The 15,921-nt window shown below is 39.9% G+C and overlaps 1 protein-coding gene across 6 annotated transcripts in view; it reads right to left on the bottom strand.

The window, feature by feature from the left end:
- Positions 1-15,921, bottom strand: part of HIVEP3 (HIVEP zinc finger 3) — a 656,876-nt gene that overhangs the window by 508,092 nt on the left and 132,863 nt on the right. Inside the window, exon 2 of one of the 6 annotated variants that reach the window (XM_072609753.1) lies at positions 4,166-4,263. The exons of 4 other annotated variants lie outside the window; for them this stretch is intronic. The gene's annotated coding sequence lies outside the window, so the exon portion shown is untranslated. Of the gene's footprint in view, positions 1-4,165; positions 7,293-15,921 lie in introns of those variants that run through there. One more of the 6 variants, XM_072609754.1, reaches the window with a different exon arrangement.

Below are 15,921 nucleotides of genomic sequence, written 5' to 3'. Positions count from 1 at the left end.
CAAAAAAAGAGAACCTAGACATCATCTTCTATGAAATTATCAAGAAAAACTGCTCTGATATTTTAGAACCAGAGGGTAAAATAAATATTGAAAGAATCCACTAATCACCTTCTGGAAAGGATCTGAAAAGAAAAACTTCTAGGAATATTGTAGTCAAATTCTAGAGTTCCCAGGTCAAGGAGAAAATATTGCAAACAACAGAAAGACATAATTCAAGTACTGTGGAAATACAATCAGGATAACACAAGATCTAGCAGCTTCTACATTAAGAAATTGAACGGTTTGGAATATGATATTCCAGAGGTCCAAGAAACTAGGATTAAAACCAAAAATCACCTACCCAGCAAAACTGAGTATAATACTTCAAGGGAAAAATGATCATTCAATGAAATAGAGGACTTTCAAGCATTCTTGATGAAAAGACCAGAACTGAATAGAAAATTTGACTTTCAAACACAAAAATCAAGAGAAGCATGAAAAGGTAAACATGAAGGAGAAATCATAAGGGATTTACTAAAGTTGAACTTTTTACATTCCTACAAGAAAAGATAATGTTTGTAACTCTTGAAACTTTTCTCAGTATTTGGGTAGTTGGAGGGATTATATGCATATCCATAAACAGAGGGCACAGGGTGAGTTGAATAGGAAGGGATGATATCTAAGAAAAATAAAATTAAAGGGTGAAAGGGGAATATATTGGGAGAAGAAAGGAAGAAATGGAATGGGGCAAATTATCTCTCATAACAGAGGTAAAAAAAGCTTTTTCAATGGAGAGGAAAAGGGGGGAGGTGAGAGGGAAAAGTGAAGCTTACTCTCATCACATTTGGCTTAAGGAGGGAACAATGTGCACACTCAATTGGGTATGAAAATCTATCTTACACTACAGGAAAGTAGGAGAGAAGAGGACAAGTGGGGTAATGGGGATGATAGAAGGAGGGGCAAATGGGAGAAGGGAGTAACTAGAAGTAAACACTTTTGGGAAGGGACAAGGTCAAATGAGAAAATAGAAAAAAAGGGGGGGCAGGATAGGATGGAGGGCAATATAGTTAGTCTCATATAACAAGACCATTATGGAAGTCTTTTGCAAAATGATACATATATAGCCTTTATTGAATTGCTTGCCTTTTCAGTGGGGATGAGTGGGAAGGGAGTAAGGGAGAGAAGATGGAACTCAAAGTTTTAGGAACGAATGTTGAGAATTGTTTTGCTGCAACTGGGAAATAAGAAAGACAGGCAATGGGGTATAGAAATCTATCTTGCTCTACAAGAAAAGAGAGAAGATGGGGATAAGGGAAGGTAGGGGTATGATAGAAGGGAGGGCAGATTGGGGCAAGGGGTAATCAGAATGTATGGTGTTCCGGGGTGGGGGAGGGGAGAGATGGGGAGAAAATTTGGAACACAAAATCTTGTGGAAATGAATGTTGACAAATAAAAATAAATAAATTAAAACAAGAAAAAAATGAAGGGATGCTCTGGGAGAAGAGGGAATGGAAAGGTAAATTGGAAGAAATGATGTCACATAAAAGAGGCATGATTTTACAATACAGGGGGAAATGGAGGGCAATGTATATTTATTCGGAACTAGGAATAGGGAAATAGGAAGGGAAAGGGATAAAAGAAAGGGGAAGGGTGATAAAAGGAATGGCAGATTAAGGGAAACAGTGGTCAGAAGCAAAACAAACTTTTGAGGAGGGACAGAACAAAAAGGTAGAAAGGATAGATTGAAGAAAATAGGATGGAGGGAAATACATAGTTAGTAATCATAGCTGTGAATGAGATGAGTTCACCTATGAAGCAAAAGTGGATAAAAGAATGGATTAGGAACCAGGATCCTACAATATGTTGTGTACAAGAGACAGACTTGAAAGAGAAAGACAGAGAGAGAAAGAAGGAAATAGGAAGGGAAGAGAGGGAGGGAGAGAAAGAGACAGAGAGAGAGTTAAACTAAGAAGAGAGAACAGAATCTATTATGCTTCATTTGAAGTAAATAAGGCATGAGTAGCAATCATGATCCCAGACAAAGCAAAAGTGAAAATAGTCCTAATTAAAAAAGACAAACAAGGAAACTACATTTTGATTTAAAGGACCATAGAAAATGAAGTAATATGAAAAAAATGTTACAGTAAATTTCTCTGATAAAGATCTTTTCTAAAATATATAGGAAACTGAGTCAAATTTATAAAAACAAGAGCCACTCCCCAATTGAAAAAGTATCAAAGGATATAAACTGGAAGTTTTCAAAAGATTTCAAAGCTGTCTATGGTCATATGAAAACAATGTTCTAAATCATTAATGATTGGAGAAATGCAAATCAAAACAACTCTGAGGTACTACTTCATACCTATCCAAAATGACAAATGCTCTGAAAGGGATAAGGGAAAATTGGTTCACTAATGACCTGTTGGTGGAGTTGTGAACTAGTCCAAGCATTCTGGAGAACAATTTGGAACTGTGCTTCAAGGGCTATAAAACTGTGCTTACCCTTTTACCCAGCAATACCACTACTATGTCTGTACCCCCAAAGTACTTTTTTAAAAGGAAAAGGACCTGTAAGTACAAAAATATTCATAGCAACTCTTTTTGTGGTGTCAAAGAATTGGAATTCAAGGAGATACACATCAATGAGAGAAAGGCTAAGTAAGTTGTGGCATGTGATCGTGATGGAATACTATTGTTCTATGAGAAATGACAAGCAGGATGATTTCAGTAAAACATACCTAAATAATGAAGTGATGAAAAGTGAAGTGAGCAGAACCAGGAGATTACAGCAATATTGTAGTAATAATCAGCTGTGAAAGACTTAGCAGCCACCGAGAGATCAGAGTATTTGCTTTGTCAAGAACTCTTATAAGAGGCACCATAACATATTAGAAAAAATAATCTGTTAGTCAAGAAGCATTGATTGAGTAGTGACTTGTAACAATGATCCAAGAAAATTTCAAAGAACTCGTTGGTGAAAAATGCTATCCACCTCCAAAGAAAGAACTAGTGAACTCTGAGTGCAAATTGAAATATAGTTTTCTTAGTTTATTTTTCTTCCCTTTTTGTGGTGATATGGCTAATATGGAAGCATGTTTTAAATGATTTTACATGAATAATTGATATCAGTTGCCTTCTCAGTGGATAGGGGAGGGGATGAAGGGAAAAAATTTGGAACTCAAAATTATAAAAAAATTTAAAAATATTTTTAAAAGAGTAATAGCTGACATTTACATAGCCCTTCAGAAGATTGGTCCAGTATTGGCACACTCATATGTATCTTCCCTCCTCCTCCTGCCCCTCTTCCAAACAACTTTATTTTTGTTAAGTGTATAATAAACTATTTTTGTTAAGAGCAGCAACATTATTATTCTAGCTCTAAAGATCAAAGCTCTCTTTGATTTTGCCTTCTCTCTCCCTGCGTATATCCAACTGGTTGGGAAGTCTTATGGATTTTAATTTTTTAAATTATCTTTAATTATCAAGCATGTATTTTCTCCTTCCCATCCCCCTTTCACTGGAAAAAGAAAAACAAACCCTTATAACAAATATGCATATTTAAGCAAAATAAATTCCTATATTGGCCATATCTGAGAAAGTGTCTCATTCTGCACCTTGAGTCCATCCCCTGTCTGTCAGAAGGTGAGCAGCATGCTTCATCACCAATCCTCTGGAACTGTTTTGAATTTTGTTTCTACTACACCTCTCCCTTCCATGTCTTTATGTCCCCTCTCATAATCATTTTTCAGCTCCTCATCACCTCTTGCCTGGAGTACTGTAATTGTCTATTAATTGATCTCCCTGCTTCATGTTTATCTCCCATCTCCCATTCATCTTCCACAAACCTGCCAAAATAACCTTCCCACGTCACATCTTTGGCCATGTTCATTCCCCTGCTCAAAATCTTCAGTGACTTCCCACTGCCCAGAGGATAGCACATGAATTTCTTAGGTTCTCTGCAATCTAGTTCCCACTGACCTATCAATCCTTATATCATACTACTCTCCATCACATATTCTACATTTCAAACAATGTAGACATATAGACTACTAGCTACTCACATTCAATACTTCATCTCCAGCTTCCATGCATTTGCACAACTTGTTCTTGTGGAACTATGATATTCATAATAATCAATATGATATGTGTAATGAATATACCAATAGATTAGATTTTTAAGAATTACCTTTTTCAGGTTGTGAGTCAGAGCTCACAATGCAGCTTGAAACACTCAATCAAACTTTGACAACGCTTATAATCGCTGGCATCCTTGTGTCTGTGCACCTGAAGTAAAGCAAATCAAAGTGTATAGAACCTGTTCCCTTTCATAGAGCTCTTGTCCTGTGACCCACCAAGTACCAACCCCCAAAGACCTGGACAATGCTATTCCCATAGAACTTCAGGACACCTGTACCTTAGTATTGTGAGATTTGTAGGCTAGTTGTGAGAAACCACTCTGGGACTGGGAATGACAGTCTATAATCCACCTTCTCCCCTACCTTCCCATTGTTATTTAAGTATATAATCTCTGTCTTCCTTTCGGCAAAGGTGGAATTCTGTTCAGGAGAATTCCCAATTTGTAAATCTGTTCCTCATAATGAAACCAATTAATTAAAGGCTACCTGATCACTGGCACCTTGTCTCTAGCCTGCTGTTTTATCATTCTCGGGTTAGAGACTCACTCAGTTGAATCCTGTGAACATTCTCCACGCCTAAAATGAAATCATTCCTCATCTCCTCCTCTCATAATCATCTTCCTTCAAGATATGGCTTTGGTACTCCCTCCTTTGGAAAGTTTCCCCTGAATCCCTAGAGAAGTTGCTGTTCTCTCTCTTTTCAAATTACCATTTCTCTACTCTGTGTGTGTGTGTGTGTATGTATGTGTGTGTGTATGTGTGTTATCTGTATACCAGTTATATCCCAGCCACATGCCCAGTGAAATATAAGTTCCTTACAGGGAAGTACTGTTGTTCCTGTGCCAGTCTCAGCACAGTGCCATGTGCATAGTGGGAACTTAATAAAGTTTGTTGGATTGGATTGAATTGAATGTGCAATACACTTCAGGGCTTTACGTGGGGGGAGGAGAATCTTACTAATGCTGGCACAGTCTACAAATATTCAGCTACCACTCAACTCCAGTAATTTACCATGAAGTTTCTCCTGGGGAACAGTTTCTTCTCAATGTCTCCTTTTTTTCCTTTCTTAAACAATGAACATGTGACTGAGACGTTTAATGAGTTACTGAAAAAAGCAAACCAAAAGGAAAACCCATGGAGTAAACGCATAATTAAAAGAGCAATTGGACAGAGGAATACTGTCATTGTGTGCATGTGGGAGACAGGAATGCACAGGGATGACAGTGGATGAAGTCGTTAGAAAGCTCTCTCACAGGCTGGCATTCTTTCTGGTGGGAAAAAAACATTCAGGATGTTCAAGGGGAACTCTAGGGGCCTTCCACAGCTCCTCCCAAAGGAGATCAATGCTGATCTTTTCCTCAGGGCTACATAGGACACTAATGACCATGAGTCCCTAACTGGTAATGTGCACAATCTGGAAGGAAAAGTCTTTGAGGGGCTAATTAGGTTCAAGTGATTCCTGATTACTTCAGTGGTATAGCAATGTCTTGTCCTCCTAAAAATAATTTCCTGCCTTTGGGTGGGACAAGTTGCCCAATATTTGGAAATCATTCACTCCTCACTTTCATCTCCTAATATCCCAATCTTTCTTCAAATAACAGCTCAGGAACCATGTCCTACACTAGGACTCTTTGGATCTCCTCAGTGGAGAGTACTTTATGTCTCTTGAAATATTGTTTTGTATCTAGATTTTTGTATTTACTTCTCTATACACCCATCATAGCCCAGTCCCTCCCAGGAAAATGTAAGCTACTTGGAGGCAGAGGCTTTCATTTTTATCTTGGTATCTCCAGTGCCTAGCATAGTGCCTTACATACAATAGGTGCTTAATAAATGGATTCTAAGATGTGAGAGTAAGGAGAGAGCACATTCTCAACATGAAGGAGAAAGGTATGGAGACCGTTTGTGCAAAGGCACAGTAGTGGGTGATACTCATAAGAAACAGCTAACGGGTGAGTTTGATAGGAACAGAGAATGCATTAAGTATGGTAACATAAAATAAGAATGATAATATAACTGGATGCCAGATTGTGAAGGGTTTCAAATATAAGGTGAAAGATAACCCGCCTCAGAAAGTATGATAGGATTTCTGGCCATAGATACACACAAAGGCAACCATTATCAAGGAAAACATAATTATGATAATATCCATTATCATGCAAAAGATTGAATTCAGTAAGCCTTTATGAAGTACCTCCTGAATGCAGAATAATATAAATATGAGACTAGCAAAATACCAGGTCAGAAAAATGTCCTTCAAGCTGTTCTTTTGGAATGTTTCTCTACTTATCCTTGCATACCAATAAGGATGAGCCAAGAGGGCAAGCCCATGAAGACTACAGCTCACCTACAGAGAAGACTGAGAACTTTAATGTTTAAAGATAGAAGCAGTAAGAATTTGGCAGTTTAGGAGAAGTGTGAACAATACCAGAAGATAACCAAAATAATTCACACTACCAGAAGATAATGCGGTATAGTAGAAAAAGAGCCAGCCTAGAAGCCAAGTGCCACCTCTGACCCAGGATGGCTGTGTGACTTCTTTACGCTCAGTGGCTCAAGCAACTCTCTAAGACCATAAGTTGCAGGGAAAGTGCCAACCTGCATTGGTAAATGGAGTTATCTCACCCAGGGTTACCTATACCAATGAAATCATGTCCCTCTCCCTAATGGAAAGGAACAGACGCTCTAGTCCAGTCTAACTACTTCCCTTTACGAAGAAGTTGAGACCCGAAGATGGGAAGTTACCCAAGATCACACAGTAAGAAGCAAAGCAGGACTTGAACCCAGGTCTTCTGGCCCTAGCTCAATCGCTCTCTATATATTCCTATGTGGTTAAGATTTCCCCAAAATCCAATTCAATAAGTATTTATTAAGGGCATATTACGTACAGACAGTGGGCTCAGTCCTAAGAATACACAAAGGGAAAAACCAGCCTCTGCTCTCCAGGAACTTACATTCTGCTGGGGTAGGTATGCTATCTTGAAAAGGAACAGACCAACACCAACCACTAAAAGAACCAAGGACCAGGAAGGACTTCCTCTAAGGATGGGAGTTCTTAATCTTTTCTATATCACTGATCTCTGGTGAAATCTACCTATGGACTCTTAACAGAATGTTTGTTGTCTACATTCATAACTAAGAAATGTTCAATTTTAGTTAGAAGTTAGTGAAAACAAAGATGTGTTTCTTCCCATACAAATTCATAGACCCCCCCCCCCACCTCTGCTGTAGTCTACCCATAGACCCCAGTTAAGACCTCCTTCTTTAAGAAATAGACCATGGATTTGGAGTTGGAAAGGATCTTAGAAGTCATCTCACTCAACCTTCTCATTTTCAGAAGAGGACACTGAGGTCCAGGGAGGTTTAGTATCTTAGCCAAGATCACATGATTGTGGAGGCAGAATCTGAATTCTGATCCTCTGACTTGAAAATTTAGTACTCCTTCCAATGAAATTGCACAAAAGCTGAACTTTGAAGGAAATGAGGGATTCTAAGAGGCCCAGGGTAAGGTTTTATGTCTGAATACAGACACAGATGTTCTGGGAATTCCAAACAACATACCAAAATCAGAACTGGAAGGCATTCAGCTTCCTCATCACGTCTGCTTGTACGATTCCCCTCTGCTCCCTACTCCATACTAAAAAGGGACAATGTCCTGTCTAATAAGGGCCAAGAGCCAAATGCTGCCATCTGAGGGCTTTGCTAAGGTGGGATGCCTTTTCCTTCTCCTGCAGCTCCATCTGGACTGTGGAAGAGCAAACAATAACACTGAAACAAGGCTGCTGAATTCTAGTACAGGTAAGCAAGTAAACAGGGGAATGATTCTATCAGCAAAGAAATCAAAACCACAACAGTCAATATCCAAGTCCCCTAAGAGTCTAAATACTTGCTAAGACAATCCTGATGGCAAAAAACAAAAAACAAAAAACTGAGAGCTGAATGTCACAAATGCAATGCAGTCAAAGTCGGGTCTTCTACCGCCCTGATCCCAGCATTAACTAGTAATTAACTTCAAAAACAATTGCTGCTCTTGCTAGCCCCACCTCCCCCATCTAAAAACTCAGTTAACAAAAAAATATTTTAAGAGGACAGATCCCCCAGTGATTTTCCTAAAGCACAGATCTGACCATGACACTTCCCAGCTCAATAAAATAGTGTCTCCTTATTGCCTCTAGGGTCAAATTCCCCTGCACCACATTTAAAGCCATCCACAAGCTACTTTATTACATACAGCACTCCCCTTCATGTACAATACAGATTAGCCATGCCAGCCATCTTGTTCCCCACATGGGAAATCCCATCTCTTGCTTCCATACCTCTCGGACAGTTGTAATGCCCTCCCTCCAAACCTCTGCCTCCTATACTCCCCAGTTTCCTTCAAAGCTCAGGTTCAGCACCATCTTGTTCATGGCAATGGTGATCTTCATCTGCCAGCTGGCAACATTAGCTTGTATTTATTTCATATACACTTAACACGTGTCTATGTTGTCTTCCTTGACAACTGTAAAGGCAAAAACTGTTTCATTTTTGTCACAGGGTCATAGGCTCATAGACATCATTTGTACAACTGAGGTGCCTCACACATAGTATACATGTGATAAATGCTGCTGAACTGTTTATTGGTAGGAAGGGAATCTGGTCATCGACATCAAATCCTGGGCAGGAGCTGTTTGAGTTCAAATCCTCTCTTAGACACTACCAGCTCCTTCTGGCGAGTCATTCTCTCCATTTGAGTTTCCTCACATGTAAAATCTGGACAATAATAGCACCTACCTCACAGAATTATCACAAGATTCAAATGAGACAATATGAAAAGTACTTGCAAAAGCCTTAGCTCATGGTATAAATCTGAGCTGTTATGATTATGATTGCTTATTCTTAAATAGGTGTGGTTACCACATCTTGTTTGGACAAGGTCATGTGACTGAAAAGTAACACATTTTAGTAAATAAGAGTGTTGGGCATGGGGTGGAGAAATGTGTGTGAGTGTGTGTGCGTGTGTGTGGACACAGCCAATGGGAATATTTGTTTTCTTTCAGTATACATGTATATAACAAAGGTTTTGCTCTTCTTTCCATCTCAATGGGCAGGAGTGAGTAGATGGGAAAGAGAGCAGGTGAATTTCTGCTGATTGAATATATGTGTGTTTATTTCTTTGAAGATGGACAGCCACTGTGGCCTGATGTGTATCCTTGCAATATCAAGCAAACCAACCAAACACACCCCTGCCCCAGGAAGGTGTTAGTGGGCCCCTTATGGCAAATTTTCTAAAGACATGAATAAGAGTTCCACTCAATGGGGCAGAAATGGATGACTTTTGAATACATCTGTGGTTTGGAAGAATTACCCATATTAATAAGACCTAGTAGGAAAGGAGCAAGTTAAATTGGTTACAGTTATTTGGGGCCCTTTGATCTTCTTCACCTTATACCTAATCATTCACTAAGTCTTATCAGTTCTTACTTCACAATGTTTCCTATCCATTCCTCCCTTCAAGTTTCTGAAACGGAATAACAACAATAGCTACATTCCCTTGCCACCTTCCTTTGTATAGGCACCGATACTAGATATGCTAGGATCCTAGTGAGGGATTCAAAGAGAGAAGCTACTGAAGGCTTTGCCAACTTTGTTGCAAACTTTAAAGCGCCATGGAAATGTCAGCTGTTATTATGTGTCTCTCTAACATACTGATGTGTGATTTTGACATCCCCATGCTTGACATGCTTGACATCCCCACCACCAATATAATGCCATGCATACACCAGGCATTTGAGTAATGTCTTTTTCTTTATTTTCTCCTGTGTGATGATGTATCCTACTGTAAAGTTTTGCTTGTCTAAACAAGTGGCACCCTGGAATCTCCCTCCAAAGAAATCCATAGTTCTATGTCCCAGGCATCTTGCTAGTCATTTTCTCTAATGAATGATACAGTGCATTCAATTCTTAGCTAGAGTTTGGGGAAGAGTGTGGGGAAGATGAGGAAACCTGAGGAAAAGACAAGGCAAAATGACCAAGAGTATCTTATCCATAACTTTTCTCCTTTATACACTGAGTTCCAGTTCTTTAGGGACTCCAGATTAATCTCCTCACTGCTTTCAAGCCCTGAGGGCAGGGACTGGCATATGGGAAGTGAAATTTCTTTCTTGTATTCATTCTTTCAATCATTCACCTTTACAGAGTACCTTTGTTGTTGTTCAGTCATTTTGAGGGTGTCCTACTATGTGCCAGATACTGTGTAAGGCACCAGGGACATAGAAACACACACACACACACGCACACGCACGCACACACACACAGAGGCACACACATGTGATTGCCCTTAAGGACCATATATTTCCAACAAAATAAACAGACAAAAAAAAAACCAAACCATGTTGGCATAACAGGTGAGCACTGGTGGGGAGAATGGTGTGAGCAAGGACCTTCTTTCCCTTGGCCTCAGTTTCTCCATCTATAAAATGAGGGCATTGAACTGAATGGTCCCTAAGATCACTTCCAGCTGGATCTAGGATCCGGAAGCTCTAAGATTTCCCACTCTAAATCCCTTGATCTCCTCCTCCTAGTATTGGCCATAGGACAACAGTGCCCAAATGAGATCCTATATGCAAAAGTGTTTATAAATGCTCCTATTGTTACTGTCCTTGTTGCTGCCAGAAGGAAACAAACAGGGTGCCCAGGAGAGGAGGGGGTCTGTCTAGCATTCCCAATACTAGTACACCTAGTAAGCCTACAAAAAATTATCAGGACCCCAGCCCTCTGTCAAAATTTCGGATGAATCTGCCCATCCCAGCTCCATGATGAAGTTGGATAAAGGAGTCAACAGCTAGAATCAGAAACCCAGGCCCCAAAAGAGGTGGAAGGAGCCTGCAGATAAGAGAAGCTCAGCTAGCTCTTAGCAATCTCCTGGAATTCCCAGAAGATTCTCCAGATGCAAGATAAATACAGGACAAAGGGCAGGTTATGGAGAGGAAGTTCCCTTATAGAGACCAGGGAAGACTAGGATGGGAGAGGGGGGGGAGGGATGATCCAATGGGTAGAAAGAACATCCTATTAAGGCTTAAGGATCACAGGATTATAGGTTTAGAGCTGGATGAAAGCTTAGACATCATCTAGTCCAAGGGTTCTTAACTTGGGGCCCATTAATTTTTTTGTTTTGATCACTATATTTCAAAATCTTTAGTTTCCTTTGAAATGTATTTTATTTTATACTCTGAAAACATTATTCTGAGAAGGAATCCATAGGTTTTCCTAGACAACCAAAGAAGTCCATGTTACAAAAAAGACTCCCTTTATTTAACCCAACCCTGTCATTTTACAGAGGAGGAAAATGAGGTCGAAAGTGTTTAAGTACCAAGATTATCCAGTAAATAAGGAGCAAAGTCAGGATTGGAATCCAAGTGCTCTAAAACCAATCTTACCCTCTTTATCTAAGCTATACTGGAGAAATGGTACACCAACTATAGAGAGGAAAGAGAACAAAGGAGTCCTATGGGATCCCCTGAGATCCCTGAAAATTTTAGTGTGAGTTCTATGCACTGTCTGCCACCCCACCTATGCCCTGCCATAGCCAGCTCTTCTCAAAATGTTGTCTTTGAGGATGGCAGCTATGCCTATGGGGTGCAAGCAACCAGCCCACTATTCTTCTGTGTTTCCACAGATCAAAGAACGCTAAAGCAAACTTCAACTTTCAAAGAATAAATGGGTAGAAAGAAGCCTGATTTTTTTTTAATTCAAAAGTATAGACCAGGCATGAAAAAAGAAAAAACTTAGAAATGTAGAGATGGAAGGGTCCAGGAGGATTTGATCCTTACCCAGTCCTATTCTTAGCAAAGAGAGAATGCAAGCCTAAGAGTCTATAAACAATTCAAATATCCTACTAGAGTAAGCCAACTCTCCAAATGAGTCACTCATTGAGTCAGGGTAGGGTATGTTGGCACTGGTTCCTGCCCCTGGTCATTGAAGTTACTTGGGTCACAGCCTCTTTTTTGAAGAGCTAAAGATGGCCAACAGCTGGCATTCTCAAGGCTGAGCACATCTATCCACACTCAACATATAAATAGCTTTGCCTCTACAGTGGTCTAGCAGAAAGGAAGCTGGAAGTCAAATGATTTGACTTCTAACCTTAGTTATGCCACTAGAGAACCTTGTAAATAACTTTTGTGCCTCGATTTCCCCAACTACAAAATAACAGTAATAATAACATACTGGTCCAAAGAGAACCAGCACTTTGCCCCAAAAAGCTAGTTTACAGTAAACCTGAGCTCTTCTCATAATTATAAGTACTGGTAAATGGCAGCACACAATATAAGAATGTGGGAAGAAGAACCCAATTATGAAATCATCAAAGAAGAAAGTCAATGAGGCATCCGACTGTTCTAAGGAGCCAAGGTAATCTGTGCTATGGAGAGGCATGGTAGTCAGCAGCTTTTACCTGCAGGCTTTGGGTTGGCCAAGAGGCCTGAATTTGAAATCAGAGGATGTGGGTTCAAATGCTGCTCTGATCATATCACCACCCCCCATCCCTGCTCAATAAACTTCAGTGATTCCCTATTACCTCCAGGATATCCTCTGGATAAAATAGAAAGTTTGTCATTTAAAGTTCTTCACAATGTGACTCTTTCCTACCTTTCTTGTTGTCTTTCATTTCCCTGATTCTCCACACCCTCTACAAGCCGGCTTAGCTGCTATTTCTTGCATATGACTCTCTATTCTTGGTCCATGCCTTTGCACTGGCTGTTCTTCATGCTTGGAATCCTCTCCCTCCCAGGCTCTGACTCTTAGAATCCTTGGCTTTCTGTGAGACTGGGCACAAGCACCACCTCCTCCAGGGGACCTATCCTGGTTCAATCAGCTGCTAGTGCCTTCTACCTATTCGGCATTCATCTCCTATGTCCTAATTGAGACCTATTCACTTCATGAGTGTTACCTCACTCAAAGTGAGAGTCTGGAAAGACCTTAGACTAAAAGGGCCAAGGTCTCCCATTGCATCCTGGGCCATCTTCAGTCTTCCTGATGAATATCTGGCCACTGGACCCAGATGACTCAGGAGGAGAAAGTGAAGCTCTTGACCTTGCACAGCTCTGCCTCACTCAAAACAAAGTCAAGTGCAAGTCATGTCATCATCTCCCTGATGTTATGGTCCTCTTCAAGAAGGAAGAAAAACACAACAACCAACAACTGAGACATGTTGTCTTCCCTCAGAACAGAAATGCCTTGAGGCCAGCACAGAAATTGGTTTGCTTTTTTCTTAGCAATCCCAGAATTTTGCTCAGGGCCTGGCATAACAAAGGCTTTTAAATACAGTGCTTCATTAATTCATTGATTGATCCTAGTCCTTCCACTTAACTACATGTGTGCCTTGAGCAAGTTAACCTCTCTAGGCCCAAATTCCCTCCCCTTTAAATACAGGGATTGGACTAGATGGTAGCTACATATGGTCCTTTCTGGCCCTGAATATATAATCCTATCATTCTAGGACCTGTTTAGGACTCTGATTTCTCTTCTGGAAAATGAAGGGGTGATGATGATAATAACAATTATAATTATAGCTAGCTATAAATACACAAATTATATATATATGTATATATATACACATATATAATACATATAAAACATTCATATAATGCTTTAAGGTTTGCAAAGAATCTTACAAATATTATCTCACTTAATCCCCACAACTCTGGGAAGTAGGTGGTGTCACTGTCCCTATTTTACAGATGAGGAACTGAGGTATACAGAGATTAAGTGCACACAACAAATAAGTACCTGAGACAGGATTTGAACTCAGTTTTTCCCAACTCCAGGTCCAGCACTCTAGTCACTTTACTACCAAGTTGTTTAGATAACCCTTATAAGTTCCTTCTAGCTATGATATTCAATGATTTGATATTATTTATAAATGTTAATGGTAAAATACAATAAATAGGTAAGCATTTATTAAATACCTACTATGCTTCATCATAGTTCCTATTCACAAGGAGCTGCTAGAGAATGGTCTTTTATTAGCATTTAAAATAGCATGGGGCAGAAGTGTAATGAGAGAAAGAATGGACCCAGAAGGTGGAAGTTCTAATCCCTTCATGCCAGTGATTCAACATATGACTTTAGGCAAAACCTAGTTATCCTAGACGTGCTCCAGTTTCTGAAGCAATTAAGTAGGCCCAGCCAAATTAACACCTCATTGAGAGCTTTAGTGAGAAATCAGAGCTTATAGAATGCCAACACGCTATGAAGTATTATTAAACACCATGTGGAAAAACATTGGGAAGAGTGTCTACTCCAAGGGAATATGATGATTCCAAAGTACTAGATAAAATAGGTTGTGTTATTATCACCATCCCTGCTATTAGCATGATCATCACCATCATTATTAATGGCAATTGTGAACATTAATAATATTGGGGACAGCTCCTCACAGCTGTTAACCCTGTCTTGATGAGATTAGCACAACAGAATTTTAGAAACTGAAAGGGGCCTCAATGACTATCTAGTCCAATCTATATATGAAAGCAACGTGTCACTATAACATAGCCAACATTTCGTTATCTGGTCTTTTCTTGAAGACTTCTGTTATAGCAAGGACCCCAGAATATATAGGAGGGCCTGCTGTACAGGTTCTCAGATCTACTTTTCTAAAAGGAAAGCAACTTTTGAGGGGTCAACAATCTACTTTAATAAAGTACATATATCATTCACTTACTTCAGGGGAAAAAGTCAACACCCTGAACTTCAGAGAAAATACAAACAGAAATTACAAGCAGAAATTACAAACAGAAAGACCAACAGACAGTGCTTCCAACTGTCTGACCATAGACAATACACATATCCTTACCAGAGAGAGAAGCACCAACATGTGGGTGTTCAAAACCAGGAGGCTCCTTAGCAGCTACCCAGAGTCTCATCTGATACATAAACCTTCCTCCAAAAAATACGCCCCAAAGTAAAACCTCACCTCAGAGTACAGATAGACAGACAGACAGACAGACAGACAGACAGACAGACAGACAGACAGACAGATAGATAGATAGATAGATAGATAGATAGATAGATAGATAGATAGATAGATAGATAGATAGATTTATATGCATTTTTCAGAGCTGGAAGGCATGACTCTTATAACCCAGTGCCTCACTGGAAATTAACAAAAGATATCTGAGGCCTACTGGGCAGGGAAAATCTTTAACCCTTCCCCCTACCCATCATTAACCTTACATTAACATTACAACCTCCAATGAAAGGGAGCCAATCACCTCTTGAGTAAACCATTTCACTTATAGGCTGATGAAATTGGTAGGCACTCTTTCCTGATCAAGCTTAAATGGGCCTCTCTATAGCCTTTACCCATGGTTTCTGGTTCTACACTCAGGAATGAAACAAAATAAGTCTAATCCTTCCTCCATTCAATAAATCTTCAAATACCTGAACATAGATATCATGTCCCCCTATGGATCTTTTCTCCAAGCTGACCATGTCCATTTCTTTCAGCTGATCCTCTTATTTTATCATGGACTCAAAGCCTTCATTACTCTGGTTGCCCTCCTCTGGACCTTCTCCAAATTATTCATCTTAAACCACAGGGCCCAGAACTGAACACAACCCTCCAAATGATGAACTCTGACAAGGAAGGACAGAGGACAGTGGGATTATCACCTCCCTATTCCTGGAAGCTATGCCCCCTCCTAAGGAAGCCCAAAATTGCCTCGGCTTTTTTAGCGGCTACATCACACTGCAGACTCATACTGAGCTTGTATTTCATTAAAACCCCCAGATTCCTTTCAGGACAACTGCTGTCTAGCCATGCCTCTCC

Source organism: Notamacropus eugenii, chromosome 5 (genome assembly GCF_028372415.1).
Source record: "Notamacropus eugenii isolate mMacEug1 chromosome 5, mMacEug1.pri_v2, whole genome shotgun sequence".
NCBI lineage: Eukaryota > Metazoa > Chordata > Mammalia > Diprotodontia > Macropodidae > Notamacropus > Notamacropus eugenii.
Note: the sequence above shows the minus strand (reverse complement) of the source record. Positions and strands in the feature narration are given on the sequence as shown.